The 15,196-nt window shown below is 35.2% G+C and overlaps 1 pseudogene; it reads left to right on the top strand.

Annotated features, from left to right (window-relative positions):
- The first annotated feature begins 7,046 nt into the window (after window positions 1–7,046).
- LOC128248403 (U2 spliceosomal RNA) lies at window positions 7,047–7,211 on the top strand (annotated as a pseudogene).
- The last annotated feature ends 7,985 nt before the right edge of the window (window positions 7,212–15,196 follow it).

The following is a 15,196-nucleotide window of genomic DNA, read 5'->3' as shown; positions in this document are numbered from 1 at the left end:
TGTGCATGTATGTTTATGTGTACACATATACACAACAATGTGCAATGTGCAAGAATGAATGCTTGCATATGTGTGGGTTTCTTTGAGTGTGTGTGTGTGTGAAAGACATTAAGAAATATACACCATTCACCCAGAGTTCTGAACAGGCTCTAAACAATGGATTGCTGTTTTCCACCATACTTACCAAAACATCAATACATACTCAAGGCAATATGTGCTTTTTTTTTGTATTGTTATGTATTGTCTTGAAGATGTGGATGTTTGCACATGAGCTATAAATGTGAGTCAGCGACAGCGGTGGTGGTAGTGGTGGCAGTGTTGGAGGTGGTAGCAGCAGTGACAGTGGTGATGGTGGTGCTGGTGGTGGCAATGGCGGTGGCAGTGGTGGCAATGGCAGTGAACTGGTGGTAGCAGTGGTAGAAGTAGCAAAAGCAGTAGCAGTGGTGGTGGTGGTGGTGGTGGTGGTGGTGGTGGTGGTAGGAATGATTTCTCTGTTTCATTAAAACTTTATTAGTATGGCTGAAACTAGATTCAACATTTTACAACCTGGGAAATGCAAGCAAAAATGGCTCAACCACTGAACTAAGCTTGAATTTATTTGATAGCATCATTTACATTTATATACCACAATGGTCACTGGTTATTTTACTTTTAAAGAATGATTTAGCAACAAGATCCACACACATATCGAAGAGTTATGTAAGAGTCAATGTCTGCCTTTTCAATTTTGAAATCACATCATGTCAGTCCAGTCAGGTATTCTTTTTTCTTTTATTTTTTTTATCTGTTTCAGTCATTTTGACTGCGGCCATGCTAGAGCACCATCTTTAGTCGAACAAATCGACCCCAGGACTTATTCTTTGTAAGCCTAGTACTTATTCTATTGGTTTCTTTTTGCTGAACCGCTAAGTTACAGGGACATAAACAAAGTATCAGTTATCAAACGATGGTGGGGGAACAAACACAGACACACAAACATATACATACATATATATATATATACAACGGGATTCTTTCAGTTTCCATCTACTAAATCCACTCACAAGGCTTTGGTCAGCCCAAGGCTATAGTAGAAGACACTTGCCCAAGGTGCCATGCAGCGGGACTGAACCTGGAACCAAGTGGTTGGTAAGCAAGCTACTTACCACACAGCCAGTCCTGTGTCTGTATGCATTTTCTCTAAGTCTCTGAAATGTACTTTAAAATATCGTCATTATCATTTTGTCATTGTCATTGTCGACTTTATTATCATTATCATCATCATTAACATCATCATCCTAATATTTTTGATATCCACTTTTCCATGCTCATATGGACTGGACAGAATTCAATGAGGAAGATTTTCTTCAGCCAAATGTCCTTTCTGTCGCTGACCCTCACCTGTTTCCAAACAAGGTAATATTTCTGCCCAGGTGAAAGTGGGTCGCTGGCATCAGTTGCATGGGCTGAAAGCATGCTGAAGCTATATGGCATTTTTAGAATTACAAGTATAGTATGGTAGGGTCTCTGTTCTTCTCATTTCTAAAAATGGAAGAAGGCAGGTTTCAAGGAAAGGAGGGCCATGATCTAGGTAGAAGTATGGAACCAGGAGGAAGACAGAAGATCAAGAGCTGTGGAACTGGTATCTCAGGGAGCCTGGACTAAATGTGACCTTCCCAAGAGGAAGGTCACATGGACAGATCTGTGGGGACTGGATTTTTTCCGTATTTCCTTCCAGCTGTATGACACACTGCCAACAAACCTGCACATCTTGGGTTTGAAGGGGAACCAGCTGTATAAACTTTGTGGAGGAAGGTGCATCCTGGAACACATTTTGTCAAGGTGCTAAATACTCAACAGAGATACAAGTGGCACTGTGACAAGGTGCTTGCAACATTCACTCACACCCTAGAACAAAAAAGGCTTGTAGCAGATTCAAAACAATAAACAAACTGCCAAGTAAAAACCCCAGCTTGTAACAACCATTTCATGTGATCAGCTGATTAACTGACCAATCAGCATGATACAATTTTGTAGAATCTACTAGAACATCTCTTAATAAGGCTTATGAACAGGCATGCTTTGGGTGCCAAATTTTAGATTGTAGACAGTCGCCACCAAGCAAACTATATTCTCACTTTGCTATATTTAACAGTTATTCTAATGACTCCTTACTCAGCCAAGCAGACAGCAGTTACAGTTTTGCAGTTATGAATCCAAAGTAGTATTTTCTCCTGTCATGACAGCGTATTCACAAAGTCTATTTCACCAACTATTTTGCAATAACTACAGAATTGTTCTTTCAAGTAGAGATTTGGCCACCTCTGCTGACCCAATAACAAGAGAGTGTTATGGTTCAGGGTCGAAACACCCAATAAACACTGGACACCTGCTGATGGTACCAATTTCTCTTGGCCAAAGATCCATTCACTTTAATGAATGGAGAAGAAGCATCTTCTATTAGGTGTATTTCAATAACAGTAATGCTTGTTTACAACTATCATGTGATGTCAAAACAAGTAGACACTAACATGCGTGCGCGCACACACATGCATATGAACAAACACATACATAGACAAATACAAACACACACACACATGCACACAAATACATATGCAGACAAACATACATACACACATGGACAAACACATACACAGATAAACACACACACTTGCATGCACACACATGCATGCACACATATGCACATAGACAAACATATGCACACATAAGCACTCATGCTCATGCACACAAACACACACATATGCATGCATGCACACACACACATACATACATGCACACAGACAAACATATACACACACAAACACACACATACATACACATACACATACTATGGTATTTGCAGCAAACTTCTCAACCACGTAGCCACACCTGCTTCTAGCTATGCTTACTTTAGAACATATTTCCCATAACCAAGATATCATCTTAAATGTTTCAAACTTCTCCATATTTAATTTACTTAACTTTGAAAAATATCTTTAAATCTCCAGGCACCAACACTGATTTAACCATTTTATTACCATATTTCAGTTGAAATATTCTGCCTATGTTTTAATTAATTTTGACAATAATAAAGAATTTATCAAAATAATTGTTTACTTTTTAAGCTAGAATATGGGACATGAATTAACAGGAAATTTTGATGGGATATTTTATTTTGAGTCCATTTGAACCAGGAAATTTGTATCAAAGAACCAAGGAAGGTGGGTTGGTATTAGAAGGGCTGAATAAGACCATTTTGACTTGGAAGCCTTTGAGGATTATGCAGGTTTAAATAATTCTATCATTACTTTGAAGATGATTTTCTGAATTATTAATAAATATTGGATACTAGCAGAAATACCCGGCGTTGCCCGGGTTAAAGAGAATAATGAAATCTAAAAACGAAGTCTAGACTACGCAACCCTCAACTGTTGGTAGCTACGATACCATATTTCTACATTAATAACTCTCCAATCCATGCCAGCATGGAACATAGATATTAAGTGGAATGCTAGAAGAAAGTTTTCAACTCATATGTATATAAAGTAAATACACGTAATTCAGAAACACGTTTTGTGTATTTTATTTCGTAACCAAACAAACAGGTACAGATTATAAATAATGAAAGGCCAATTTTGGTGATTCATTTGACAGAGGTAGTAGAGAGACAATGCGATGATAAATCTGAGGTTGGATCTTGAAAGTTTGGATGAATGCTGCCTCAGTTAAATCTCTTGTGGTTCCAAATGATGTCATCTGTAGTACAGCGTCGTATTGTCTAATTTTGTTTTGCAAATGTTAGGAATCTTGGTCAGTTGATGATAACAATTTCTTCAATAGCTCTGGAGGTTGGGGATTGTGGAATTGTTGGGAATGTTTTTAACTTTGGTGTTATATGTATTGCTTGAATTTCTTTGACATATGAAATATATGTATTTTCACTGGGTTTGTAAAAGAGAGTTGTGTAGTTCTCGAGTTTTAGGGATTCACACAGACACACAGACAGACAGACACACATTCTCATCTTTATATATAGAGATATATATATACACACACACACGCACCCAAACACACGTATATATATGTATATCAATATAAATATATGAAAGTCAATGAAGTTTCGTAAAAGAAGGTGATCATGTACATAGTTTGTTGCTGTTGTGATTATAACACCTCGTTGTAAACAATGTTCCTTGTTTTCCCTTGTGGAGCATATGCAAATAGGTTTTTTTTTGCTGCCCACTCTTGAGCAGCCAACATACAGTTGTCCATGTGAGAAGCGGGGCTCTTCCAAGAGAAGACCAGCTACAGACAGTGCTCATCTGTTATGTTCGGGTTAAAATTTCATCAACATCAAAAATATATGAATTTTCATGGGAGTTATGGCCGTTAAGCATAGAATATAATTTCCAAATTGCAGACAAAATTTACAATCGATAAATGTCTTAGATAAATGTCTCTCATCTGGGAAGGCCTTGAAATTAATGTTACCAACTGGGGACTATGTGTGTCGCAGTGATAATAAAAAGACTCAAAGGAGGTCTGCAACGAAATAATTTTACTCAACACTTTGCAAGTGAATCAGTGGAGGCAAAGATGCGTCTCATTTACTTGACAATTTATGCACCACATTGCAGAAATCACAATGTAAGTATATCTGAAAGGGTAGTCTTACACTGTTGTACTGTTGAATTACAAATAATGCTCATCTGTTATGTTCGGGTTAAAATTTCATCAACATCAAAAATATATGAATTTTCATGGGAGTTATGGCCGTTATACATAGAATGTAATTTCCAAATTTCATAAAGATCCATTCAGTACTTTTGACGTAGTTTTGGATAAGAAAACAAATGACTAATGTGTGTGTTTGTGTCCATGTGTATGTGTGTGATGGGTGTATATATGTATAGATATCTGTATGCATGTATATATGTGTACATATTACATGTAAATCTATATATATATATATATACATCTACACATATGTATACATATACATGTATGCATATAGATCTATATCTATATATATATATATATCTATACATATACGTGTACATATACATCTATATATATACATATACATCTCTCTCTCTCTCTCTCTTTCTCTCTTTCTCTCTCTCTGAAAGTATCTGTCATTACAGTATCGAAATGTGATTGTTTCAGTTAGTGGAATAGTTTCATTTTTAAAGTGAATGTATTTGACATGAGTGTTTTTGTTTCACTTTTGACACGTAATACTTAAATAGTGGAGGAGATATTATGTTGCCGTGGGCTCGAACTCTGCAAGAACTTTAAAATTTTTTTTGACTAAAACACAACTGGAACCCTAAGTAAGGCATCTGTAAAATTTGAATGAAATTGGTTGTGTAGTTCTCGAGTTTTAGGGATTCACACACACACACACAGACAGACAGACAAACAGACAGACAGACAGACAGACAGACACACATTCTCATTTTTATATATATAAATATTAAATACTGGCTGAGTATCTCATCATTGCCGAATAATTTTCACAGCAGAATGCCTTTGATTCAATTTTTTTTGTTTCTTGTCAGACCATGTCTTCCCTGATGGATAGACATCTTGATCAGGGACAGATTTCTGTATTATTGGGTTGGCAACTAAGTTCCCACCGTTTTTCTTAAATTTTGGAATTTATTGCATTTTTAAATTTTGGAATCTATTTTTTTCGAGAATTCTATTTTTGAAAAATTTTGGAATCTATTTTGTTTTTTTTTTCTAGTTAATTTTAATTTATTTTTGTTTATTTTCAGATCATTAAAATGGAATGTCAAGTTAAGAAAAATGAGCATTTTCAACACCTCCTTCTTTTTGCTTTTAATCAAGGTTCTGCTTGCAACATTTGTGCTGTGTATGGAGAGGGTGCCATAGCTGAAAGAATCGCTTGGTATGCCAAGTTCAAAAATGGAAATTTTGGCCTCAAAGATGCACCTCGTTCTGACCGTCCAGTTGAGTTTGCTGAAGAGCAATTAAACCAACTTTTGCACGAAAATTCTTGTCAAACGACAAGGGAACTGGCAGAGAAAATAGAATGCTCCCACACATCAGATTCATGCTGAATCTGATTTTGTAATTCATTTATTCTAGAGAAATTTTAGAAAACAGGATTTGGAAGGTGGCATTTTCTGTGTGATAGCTGTCTATCATAAAATGAAAGCAAACACTACAAGACAAGGTTTTGAACAAAATGAAAGTAATTGCATGTCATAGTGAGAGAAGGGATAGCATGCGTAAGAGATATATATACAGAGAGTGATAAATGGTGTGGTAAACATATATAGAGAGGGGAAGACATAAAAGAGAGAGCCTGCAGGAGACAGATAGAGAGTGGTAGATTTGTCAATCTAAAAGTTGAATTATTTCTTGTAGCAAATAATATTTTTTGATTAATTATAACTGAATACCTTCCCATTTTTCTCAAACCCGTTTTTCTCAAGGATACACTGTTTCAGAACTTTTGGGAGCTATACATACACACCAGGGACGTACTGCCTAGGTAGGTAAGGTAGGCAGTGCCTACCTTGAATAAACAGATCGATAGCAACATTTTCCTATCATGGCAAAATATGCACCTAATTCAATAAAATTATGAAGATTAGTCTGATTACTATATATATAAAATGCAAAATGTTTTATGTTTTTGTAGATTAGGTAGGCATAATTCACCCCTGCTCTTCAATCTCAGTATTTAAACTACACATAGTACTGCTGTAGTGCATGTGCTACATACATTTCTGCAACACCATTTTCTTTACGTGCTATAAAGGCAGAAATAGATCTGCCTTCAACTCAGTTGTGCACCTGTGTTTCGCTTATTTTTTTTGTGTGCTTTACTACATAAAGGTCGCCAACTGCCTACCCTAAGTAATTACTGATGGCATGTGCCTGATACACACATACACTCTCATTTATATGATAGATATAGCAGATATCCTTTTATATATTCAATATGTATAAAATATACAGAGTGAAAGAGAGTGTGGTAAATGTATAAAGATAGGGTAAGTTTACAATGAGAAGAGCATAAATTAAAGAGAAGCATCGCTTCTCAGCCTTTTGGCTAAGATCAAAGCGTAGTATCTGTTCTTATCAGCTTAATATCTGATATGGTCCCTATTTGGGACCATCGACATTAAACTGAGTTTTAGAATGAGGTGAAGAGTTAGGGGCTTGCTCCACCTTTGCACAGTAGAGGTGCAATAGCCCAGTGGTTAGGGCAGCAGACTCGTGGTCTTAGGATCGCGGTTTCGATTCCCAGACCAGGCATTGTGAGTGTTTATTGAGCAAAAACACCTAAAGCTCCACAAGGCTCTGGCAGGGGGTGGTGGTGAACCCTGCTATACTCTTTCACCACAACTTTCTCTCACTCTTTCTTCCTGTTTCTGTTGTACCTGTATTTCAAAGGGCCAGCCTTGTCACACTGTGTCACGCTGAATCATCCAAGAACTACGTTAAGGGTAAACATTTCTGTGGAGTGCTCAGTCACTTGCACATTAATTTCACGAGCAGGCTGCTCCGTTGATCGGATCAACTGGAACAATTGTCATCATAACCGACGGAGTTCCAACAACAACGACATATAAAATATACTAATATATTAGATTTTTAATGTATATTACATATATATTACATTATCTAACAAATATAGGTGCAGGCATGGTTGTGTGGTAAGAAGTTTGCTTCTTAACCACATGATTCTGGGTTCATTCCACTGCATGGCACCTTGGGCAAGTGTCTTGGGTTAACCAAAACCTTGTGAGTGGATTTGATTAATGGAAACTGAAAGAAGTTCATCTCATATGTATATATAAGTTCATCTTATATATAAAGAAGTTCATCTTATATATATATATGATGGACACAGAATGCTATAAAAACCTAGTATTATCCATACTAGAAAACGAAGCCTTCTACGAAAAAGTTATAAACTATAAACAACAAAAAACAATGAAAAATCTTGCATCCTTAATTCTTCTATATGGAAAAGGCCTGAGAGAAAAAGACACAGACTACATCACGAACTTCAAATGCAAACCCAGTCTTTTTTACGGCCTTCCTAAAATACACAAGAGCAAGATAATCAATAAAGCCTGCAAACAAACACCAGGCAAATACATAAATATCCAAACGCCAGAAGACTTAAAGTTAAGGCCCATTATAGCTGGCCCAGCCTGTGAAACCCACCGCCTAAGCAATTTTCTAGACATCCTACTGAAACCCTTGCTGAAATACATCAAAAGTTTCATTAGAGACGATTTAGACATGCTAGAACACCTACCAAAAACAATTAATGAAGAGGCAATATTGGTTACGCTCGATGTTATTAATCAACATCCCACATGATTATGGAATAAAAACAATTAAATTCTGGCTGGAAAAATACCCTGAAGTACTCCCGGAACGCATAACCCAGGTCTTTATTATTGAATCTTTAAAATTTATACTTCAGAACAATTATTTTCTATTTGATGACACATACTATCGTCAGAAATGTGGAATTGTGATGGGAACGAAAGTAGCCCCTGTTCTTATGAACCTAATAATGGGTTATTTTGAATTCACCTTATATGAAGTATCACTTCAGAAATATGGTTACCCATTTTACCTTTACATAAGAGAAAATTGGAAAAGATATCTGGATGACTGTTTCATCATTTGGAAGGAGAATATTGACAAACTTTTGGATTTCAAATCAACACTAAATGATATAAATAGTAACATTCAATTCACAATGGAATATAACAAAGAACAGCTTCCATTTTTAGACATCATGATAAAAATAGTCAACAATCAAATCATAACTGACATCTATTATAAACCAACTGATTCTAAACAATATCTCCTCTTTAGCTCATGCCACCCAAAACAAGGATTTGCACAATTGTGTCTGATAGAACAACTCGGGACCTTCGTCTTCAAGACCTCAAAACAACGCTTACTGAAAGACAATATCCACCCTCACTTGTAGATGAGGGAATTATACGTGCCAAAAAATTAGACATAAAAACACTAAGAACAACAAGACATAACACCACAACTCATCTCAAAACACTACTATTTATATCAACACACAATCCCAGAAACAGTGATCACTATACATATCCATCTATTCTGTTAAAATGTCTTATTCACGAGTTTCATTTCTTCATTTCCCTGAAGAGAAGATTACATTGTTTTATACCATTTTATTCCAGTGATATCTTCGAAACATGTGTCAGAAGTAAAAGAATTTGAATAACACCTGCGTCTAACTCCATTTATGCATGCATGTATGTATGTATGTATGTATGTATGTATGTATGTATGTATGTATGTATGTATGTATGCATGTATGTATGTATGCATGTATGTGTGTGTGTGTGTATGTATGTATGTATGTATAAATATATATATATACACACAATTGTTATTCATTAACAAGAATAGTATTGACAGTAACTTGGAAGTTTTGGCTAGCTAAACTATCATCAGTCTAAAGGTATTGATTAATCCTCTCAGTTTAATGTAAGACTGTTTTTATTATAACATAAAAAGAAATTTGATCCAGAAGTTTGATTCCTCTAGAGTTGCTTCTCTCTTAGGTATCACCTTAGCCCTTGCAGCAGTTTATGATGATACAGCTATGCCAGTCATTGGGTATAACATTCTCCTGAATGACTTGATTAACTATCTAGGTGATAATCTTGCATCCCACTTCCCCATATATACTAAGTGTCTTTGCAACTATCCCTGATGAACCCACAGCTTTCCCCTTCTTCATAACCTTGATCTTTTTATCTAACACACTGCTGTCAAACTTGATTTGTTAGCCCCTCTTTTGGGTCAGAATAGTGTAAGCCCTGTTTATCTCATGCATTCCCCACATTCATTAACCTACTTTGGTAGCACTTCCATACAAGTGTCTTTCATTCCATATCAATAGTGAGCTTGCTGTCATTATTCCAAACACACTTCTTACCATGACATCTTGATTCTTTCTCACACATTATCTTACAATCCTGAATACTTCTAGTCTTTGATCTTCCTGTTACAGGATGTGCAAATCTCTTCTTTTTGCCTCACCTTTAACCAAGTACATCTGATGCCTAGATGCCTTTCTTGTCATTAAGTAGTGGTCCCTACCACCATCATCCTTCCACTTGTCTCTTGGCCTTGACTGCCCTATCAACCTTATCATTCCACCACTACGCTACTTTTGACTTAGGTGGTACTCTTCTTCAGCCACATGTCAGATGTGTAACCCTAAGCAGATTATCTCATAAAATCTCCCATTGATGCCTATGCTACAGTTAATTAAATCTTCTCCTTTGCAGATATGTACATCACTTAGAATTTCTCTAAATCAGTTCTCAATTGCTGGATCTTTTAATTTTCAAAGCTTCCTTCTCTATGCTGTTTTTTTCTTTTCCTGTGTCCACCAAGCTCTGGTATAGAAGTCACTAACCTATGCTGCATAGTGCATTCTTTGCCAGGAAAGGTTTTGGTATTCACAATAATAGTTCTATCCTGTTGTCTGATGAGAATGTAATCTATCTGTGTATTCGCCATATTTGTAGGCGATAAGGTGGTTAGATAATTCCTTAAAGAGAGCGTTGCAAATTGTTAGAACAGTTGCATTACAAATCTTCAGAACCTTTACATCTGCCTCATTTCTTAAGCCATGGCCATCATCAAAGCCATTTAATGTTCATTGATGTCGCCTGTTTTGATAATGTGGTCTCTATGTATATGGTTGAGTGCATCGTGACCAAACCAGAGATGAACAGAAGAAAGTCTTAGGGAAGAAATTTAAATGTGTCAACAGCTCAGGAAGGAAAGAGAAAGAAAAGGCAAACATTTCATTAAAGTAGGAGTGGAGTTGACCTTTGCGCAGACAACTCCAGGCACTTGGACACACTACATGATGTTCCACAAATAGTTTTCTACATTCACAGAGCAGTTTATCTCTCTTCCCAGGTGGAAATTACCATCATTGTTCACTGTAAATTGCCAAAATCAAATATATTATGTCCAGGAATAAATACTACAGTTAAGTGTTCATGAGTTTGCTCCAGTTTTTATTCATGCAACCAGCAACCACATTCCACATATACACTACAACAATGCTGCAATAATGTTCATACAACAATAATAATTAAGTCATCCACTTTGACAATGGTGACTCAGACATCTGAAGTATATCATCATTGACCAGTTCAGCTCAAGCAACAAGCAAACCACATGACTTAAGAAAAGGCCAGTAAAATCACAATATTGGTGACAACTGACATTCGTCTTCTTGACATTTGCTGCTGACCAGACACAAGAAAAGGCCAGCAAAAACTGTGGCAATAGTGATCTGATTCATCAACCTCAAGAACATCAAATCATTCCTACCACTACCAACAACAGTATGTAAAGATCAAATGAGCAGATGTCAAAAGCTAATAATTTTATCACCACAATACCTACCTCCTTAAGCTATGATATTATAATACTGATAGCATCTAGTAATGGCTTAGCTGTACTTTTTCATGCATTGAATACAGAAAAATTCTGAAAGAATGTCTATATAACAATGATAAGTTCGTGAGATATGCAGTTTTCTGCATGGTGAGAGGTGAGGTGTATCAATCAATTTGCTGCCCTCAACACTCTGTGATGAGTTAAGTGCCAAACTGTTTTTATAAGGTGACAAGGGGCCAAATTCTAAAACATCTGAGAAAGCTATATTATGCCACAGCTTCATGCTAATTGATTAATTTCTAGATCAATCATGTGAAACTGTGGTGACTTGCTTGTAAGGCCTAACTGAGTGTCTAGCAGTTAGGGTTTGAATCACTTCTATTCTTTTAATCATAATACTAATGTTAAGTGAATGAATAAAGGACTAGATGAAAGTTTTAATTGTAGGGAAAAGTTAGATATCTTATCTTATCTGAAAGCCTCCGTTATTGAATGAGTATTCATACAAGCCATGTAACAGAGTTTGAAAAGTGAGAAGACAAAGAGTTTGGTATATGTATTTTGGAGGTACACAGATCAAGCTATATGTATATACAGATATATGATGGCTCATTTCAGATTCCATCTACCAAATCCACTAACAAGGCTTTGGTTGTCTTATGGCTGTAGTACAAAACATTTGCCTAAGATGCCACACAGTGGATTGAACTCAAAATTCCATGGTTGGAAATCAAACTTCTCAACCACACAGCCATGCCTGTGCCTGTGTATATGTGTGTGTGTGTGTGTGTGTGTGTGTGTGTGAGAGAGAGAGAGATCTTTAACTGAATATATTTATAATTTGCTTGATTGACATTGCAGTCACTGACTATTTTTACCCTCCCTTCCCTTCTCTTTCTTTTCTCTTCTGTTGTTGTTGTCTTGTGTATCTTATTGTCTTTTATATCCCTCACCATTCAGCTATTGCAAATGTTATTATCATTGCTGTTATTGCTGCCAACAGAGATATTGTTTTTTTCTTCTAAAAAATGTTTGATGTTTGTGAAATGTGTGTGTCATAGTGTCTGTGTCTGCTTTTTATAATTCTAGATCAATGAGTCCATATATTGATAGTCAAAGCCTCTCAGAACCTTCTGCCTTACAATCTGTCTGTCTGTCTATCTTTCCCTCTCTCTCTCTTTCTCTCTCTCTCTCTCTCTCACCCATTACAACTCCAAGTTACCTTCCTCTCTCTCAGATTTCATTCCTACTCTAATATTTCAGTATAAACTTCATTGTTACAAGTACCAACACCATTAACCACTATCATCTCTTATTTTTATTTTCTCTAACTTTCTCCATTCACTATTATCAACATCTCTATCTCCACCACCATCACTACCATAACTACTGTTTCTTTCTTCACTATTTGACTTACTTCCCTTAGTATGAAGCAAAAGATTGGTAGGGACTTGCTACTGAATTAAAATATAAATGAAAAGAATAACTGAATCAAAAATAATCCATGTCTTATATATCCAAATGAAATATATATTAGATTAGGACACAACTGTATTACTGGAAACTGATTGCATTTGTAGAAATTCAACCAGAACCATTATGAGCTGGATGGTAAATTAAAGATATTTGAATTCACCTAGATTATATGAAAAATTTAGGAACTTTATTGTTCCACAGCAACTGAAAAACAACTAAGAAGAAAATATGAAAAATCTAAAATAAAGAAGATAAATCTTGACCACAGTTATGTATTCAAGGTAACACATAAAAAAGAATGTTCTCCATATATATATATATATATATATATATATATATATATATATATATATATATATATATATATATATATATATATATATATATATATATATATATATTTATTTATATATAAAACAGAGAATCTGTCTGCTTGTTTGTTTGTACTGCAAAATGAAAGTAAATGGTTCAGGGGAAGCTCTTATACTTTTTCTATATATATGAAATCGAAATTCTGTCTCTTTCTTTCTCTGGCAAAATGTAAGTAACTAGTTCAGGGGAAGCTATTATGCTATTGCCTAATTTATCTCAACAAAAATCATGCAATGGTACAATACTAATTGTGCACAAACTTATGATGAACTGTGCTGAGGCAAATATTCTCACTGGTTGTGGTAAAGGTGACACCGTCTTCATTCCTTGCATACCAGTTATACCATCTATAGTACCATTCCAATTTAAGTGGTTACAGTTTCCTATCCATGTTTCTTTTGCCATGAACATTAATAAAACTCAGGGTCAAACATTAAAAGTTGCTGGATTGCAACTTGGAGAAGCATGCTTTCCACATGGCCAAATTTATGTAAGATCATCATGTGTAGGAGCTGTGTAATTTGTCTCAACAAAAATTATGCAATGGTACAACCCTAATTGTGCAGAAACTTATGAAGAAGTGCACAAAGGCAAATGCACCCTGAAATAAAACAAAAAAACATTGCTTATAAAGAAATATTCACTTTTAATGCAACATGAATACTTCAATAACTAAATTTGCCATTACTGTCATTACATTCAAGAATGACTAAATTACCTATTTAAATAAACTGAAGAGTGTAGGCTCGAAACATAAAAGACTTTCTCACTTTCCCGAGCGTCAAACTAATACACCTGCTTGTTGTTATATAGCTTGGGCAAGTGTGTTCTGCTATATAGCCTAGGGCTATCCAAAGCCTTGTAAGTGGAGTTGGTAGACGGAAAGTGAAAGAAGCCCATTGTATATGTGTGTGTGTGTGTGTGTTTGTTTCCCACTAATGCTTGACAACCAATGTTGGTGTGTTTATGTCCTTGTAACTTAGTGGTTCAGCAACAGAGACTCATAGAATAAGTACCAGGCTTAAAAACAAATAAGTACTAGGGTCAATTCATTTGACTAAGGATTCTTCAAGGCAGTGACCTGTGACTGACATGAGTAAAAGATAAAAGATATATATCACTGCCCATCCATCTATCCAAATGGCAGGATCTATGTTGACACACATTTCCTTGGCTGTACTCTTCTGAAGATAGGCTTTGCACCAGAAATATATAAAAGGTTTTTCAACTTTCATCTCTGCATTGTTAGAAGCTTTGCTTTCTTCATTTTATTTATTATCATACACGCACACACACACACATATATATATATATATATATATATATATATATATATATATATATATATATATATATATATATATATGCGAGTAAAAATAAATACAAAAAAAGGTGGATTTTTTTGTATGATTGTGTATAGAGGAATATATTATTTTGCTTAAAAGAGTTCCAGCACTGTCTGTTTTTTATGTTTTATTTATATTCCTGCAGAACTAATGTGGGGTATAGAATATGGAATATACAATATATAATATAATATACAATATATAATATAAAATAAAATAAAAATGGATGGCACCATGAAATAAAGTATTGAATGTAGATGAAATATTGAGTGTTCAATATAAAGGATCAAATATATAAATATATAAATATAAATATATATATATATATATATATATATATATATATATATAGATAGGTTAGTAGTTCATAAGTACCAAAAGAAGCACACTCTAAACTTTGGAGTAGTAATAATGAATATAGTCGTTGGTTATGGCTGATCTAGGAGTTACTATTGGTTTCACACCTGACAAGTCACCTATATCCACTAAGAAGTTTATTCGTGCAAAACCAATGATAAATATGTGTGTGTGTGTATGTGTGTGTGTGTGTG

Source organism: Octopus bimaculoides, chromosome 7 (assembly GCF_046866305.1).
Source record: "Octopus bimaculoides isolate indiv1 chromosome 7, ASM4686630v1, whole genome shotgun sequence".
NCBI lineage: Eukaryota > Metazoa > Mollusca > Cephalopoda > Octopoda > Octopodidae > Octopus > Octopus bimaculoides.
The sequence above is the reverse complement of the archived record's forward strand: the minus strand, read 5'-3'. Positions and strand labels throughout refer to the sequence as shown.